This window comes from Octopus bimaculoides, chromosome 2 (genome assembly GCF_046866305.1).
Source record: "Octopus bimaculoides isolate indiv1 chromosome 2, ASM4686630v1, whole genome shotgun sequence".
In the NCBI taxonomy this organism is placed as follows: Eukaryota; Metazoa; Mollusca; class Cephalopoda; order Octopoda; family Octopodidae; genus Octopus; species Octopus bimaculoides.
In genome coordinates, this window is record NC_142929.1 from 157,059,275 (window position 1) to 157,063,867 (window position 4,593).

A 4,593-nucleotide genomic window follows, 5' to 3' on the forward strand; every position below is an offset into this window, starting at 1 on the left:
CGCAAGATACAGCCATAAGCTGGATAAAATAGATATAAGGAAAGAAAAAAACCTGTTGCATGGTCAGGCGGTCGGAGACTAAACTGGCAACTCCACCAAGCTTGCTTAGTGAGGAGGGTGTTTGTAGGACACCCTGCAGGATGAAAAACAAAACCTGTCAAAGGGCAGAGGAACTCTTGTGAGTCAACGGCCATCCAATATGTGTGTAATTATGTATTTACTGTATATCCCCTTTTTTCTCATAAATTTTATATATAGTATATTTTTTATAGTTTGCTCATTATATATATTTTTATGTATATATTGTATATCAATATTTTTTTTTATATATTGTACATGTACATACATACAGATATATATATGTGTGTGTGTGTGTGTGTGGAAACTAGGGATATATTATATATGACCGAAACCTTTGGAAATATGCTGTGCATGAGAAGACCCGGCAAGACAAGTGAGACCATAACCCATGGCCTTTACCAGGGGTGTAGCCAGCCCACTTATGCGTACCTTTCCTTCTTTCAATTTCTCTTGCACCAACAGGTCTTCGCAAGCAGAGTTTAGTGTCTAATGAAGGAAGGTTGACATGGGTGCTAGTCATCGAATTTGGTTTGATTTCGATTTCACTTGCCTCAACAGGTCTTCGCAAGCAGAGTTTAGTGTCTAATGAAGGAAGGTTGACATGGTGCTAGTCATCGAATTTGGTTTGATTTCGATTTCACTTGCCTCAACAGGTCTTCGCAAGCAGAGTTTAGCGTCCAATGAAGGAAAGGTACACATAAGTGGGCTGGCTACACCCCTGGTAAAGTCCATGGGTTATGGTCTCACTTGTCTTGCTGGGTCTTCTCACGCACAGCATATTTCCAAAGGTCTCGGTCACTAGTCATTGCCTCGGTAAAGCCTAATGTTCAAAGGTCGTGCTTCACCACCTCATCCCAGGTCTTCCTGGGTGTACCTCTTCCACAGGTTCCCTCAACCGCTAGGGTGTGGCACTTTTTCACACAGCTATCCTCATCCATTCTCGCCACATGACCATACCAGCGCAGTTATCTCTCTTGCACACCACAACTGATGCTTCTTAGGTCCAACTTTTCTCTCAAGGTACTTACACTCTGTCGAGTATGCACACACACAAGTTTAATATCTTTTCCAGATATGTACCATGATCAACAGTTTTGACTGACTAGAAAATTCTTTTACTGTTGGATTGTCCTGCAGGAAGAGGCTATGCCCATAGCATTTGCAAGTCATCTGATACAAGTGGGATTGGTGCAGTTAACATTCTTCCTGAACATTGCAAGAAAGATCATGTGCAGGGAGGGATTTCCAGAGAACTGACATTCTGGAGAGGCAGGACTGGGTTGAATGTTCAATGTCAAACTTGGACCCAAGAGTGATAAGAGTCAAAAGTAACTGAATGAAGGTGGCACATGACCAGCAAGCTCTAAGGACTATAGGCCACTCAAATTGAAGTGGAAAAGCAGAAAGGAAACAATATATGTGTGTGTCAAAATTTGAGGGCACTGGCAAGTGATTTCATGCCAATCAGTCGGGAGGCTGTTTTGTCGTGTCTTTTGTTTAGGATATACGTATGTCTAGCTGCAGCACTGTCTCAGATATGGGAGCAATACTCTATGATGGGTCTAACCTGAGATTAGTAAAGCATTGATAAACACTGAAAGATAAAGTATTTTCTTGTTTTGAAGAAGAAGGCCAGTCTTTGCTATGTTGAAGATCTGAGTTTTGTCAAGAGAGAACCTAAGAAATAGTGAGGCCTAACATTTATAGTGATCTTGAAGGTCCTAATATGTGTTTAGTGTGGGGATGTTTTCTTGACAAGTGTAGTGACTACAAATATAACAATAACTCTCCCAATAGATGACAAACCAAATACTAAAAGAACTAATCTATAAACAAAAGAAAATGATAATAATATTGATAATTTATCAAAAAAAAAATTCTCAACCTGTGTCTATCTACAAAGCTGAGAAAATATCATCCTAACAATTTAAATTACTAAACAAGTGTAATTTCAAAGTTCTGGCCAGGTTCTGAAAACATTCAAGTCATTATCAGTGACGGAGAAAAGTGTTAAATGTTTATAAGCTGAATATTATTGCAAACTGCCTTTATTCATGTATTATGTTATGTTCATTGTGAAAAGAGCAGCAGACTAGAGTACCTTACATACAAAATAAATTCAAGTGAAAAGCAGGTTCAGAACAATCCATGGAATCTCCTTCCATCAAAAGAAACTGCTTGAAATGTATAAATATAGTGTCATAACAAGAAATTATACGGGTGGTGCTGACAGCAACTACATCTGGTTCCAAAAGTTATTTGCTATTATAACACCGATATGGGAGACATTGGTCAAGGTGACATAAGGTTATGTTGAACTTTTAGATATTGAAAAAAGTGATTTTCAGTGTCATGAACCTTTTAGCATCATCATCATCATCATCATCGTTTAACGTCCGCTTTCCATGCTAGCATGGGTTGGACGATTTGACTGAGGACTGGTGAAACCGGATGGCAACACCAGGCTCCAATCTGACTTGGCAGAGTTTCTACAGCCGGATGCCCTTCCTAACGCCAACCACTCAGAGAGTGTAGTGGGTGCTTTTACGTGTCACCTGCACAAAGGCCAGTCAGGCGGTACTGGCAACGGCCACGCTCAAAATGGTGTATTTTATGTGCTGTAAATGTATATATTTTGTATGGTCAGCATACATTTGAGGTTCAGTCCTCTGAGTGTAATGTTTTGTGGGTGTGGTTGAAACACTAGTTCAAGAACAAACAGAAGCTAAAGAAGAACCTCAGCATGGCAAAAGGATTTCAGAATTCACTCAAGGAATGAAAAACTCAGATTATTCCTGATTGCAAAAACAAAGAGTATTGCATTTGCAGCAATCAGAGACTCCCTGGTGGTTAAAGATAATCATGTGCTGAGTACTACAACTGTAAAAAAAAAAAGAAGGGCTTCATAGAAAAGTGTCTGCATAAGCACAAGTGTAAAAGAGCTGTACTGTTTGCTGACTCTGAATTCATTATTTTTAAAAGGTTTAGTAAACAAGATAAATAAACAGTATTTTACTGTACTTACACACTGCCAAACTTTACTGAAGTTGATTTTTGATCAGGCTCTTACTGTCATCTATACTTAGCCATACCACTACCTTTAATTTTATTAAGCAAAAAAATATGTTCCATGTTTGGTAAATTGATTAACTATTTTCAGCATTATTATACAACAAAAGTTGAATGGTTTTGATAGTTTTTGGGTGATTTTGGTAGATGGCAAGCCCTGCAAGAAATCAGAACTTTACTATTCATACAAATGCTCTTTAGCACTCAAGTGAGCTAATTAGCATAATTAGTTAAATTATAAACCCCCCCCTCTCTCTCTCTCTCCTTCTCCTGCACTTCCTTCAGGCTGGGTAACCATGTATTTTCTTTGCAGCAGCACACTTGCTTCTATCTTCATTCCTGATCTCTCTCTCTCTCTCTCTTTCTAGCTGGGTAACCTTGTACCTCCTCTATAGCAAGACACCCATTTCTGTCTCTGTGCCTCACTATAACCTTTCATCATCTGACACAAGATTACCTCCTCCAATGCCACCTCCCCTCTCAAAAAAAGTGGGGTGTCTTGCAAGTACTTGGTGATCCGGTCAGTGCAAGTGCCACTTAAAAGTACCCAGTCCACACTGTAAAGTGATTGGTGTTTAGAAGGGCATCCAGCTGTAAAAACCTTGCCAAAACTGACCTTGCCTGTGCCAGTGCCACGTAAAAAGCACTAAGTCTACTCTGCTGAGTGGTTGGTGCTAGGAAGAACATCCAGCTGTAAAAATCCTGCCAAAACAGTTACAGAAGTCTGGTGCAGGCTTCTGCTCGGCCAGCTCTTGTCAAACCGTCCCACCCATACTAGCATGGAAGGTGGATGTTAAACGATGATGATGACGACAATGATGATGATGATGTTGATAATGATTAACTGAGTTGCCCCATCTGCAAGTTTTAAAAAATCTGTGGTTTATATCACCATCGCTTGACAGTTATTTAAAGTGTACTATTTTGCTGTTTTTGACAAATAACCGACAGTGTTTTTGGCTATATAGTCAAAAAGACTACAGTACTAAAAGTTTCAAACAATTGGCTAAAATTTTTGCAAGCTGAACATACTGTTACCTTCCAGGTGAGGAAATCGTTTTCTGAGATCATGATATATGAACCTCGGTACTTAAAATCATGCATACAGTTTAGAATGTTATTACTTAAGGCTTTCAAAACATTAAACACTAAACAATTTACTGGACTTTACCACTCATCTCACAAACAATTAGACAACATATTGTAGAATTTGTACTGGTTTAGAGCAAAAGATGAGCAAGCATCATTTTTTTCATCAGAGACCTCAACCAGCTGGTGAGAAAAGTCACAAGCTCTTCTACCCAAATGTTATAACCAGAGATTAAAGAAACAAGGTGATAGATTTTGGTGAACTGGGAAATTTGTCAACTGGGATCACCAGTACACAATGATGATGATGATGAGGAGGAGGAGGATGATAGCAAAAGACAGAATACAACTGCA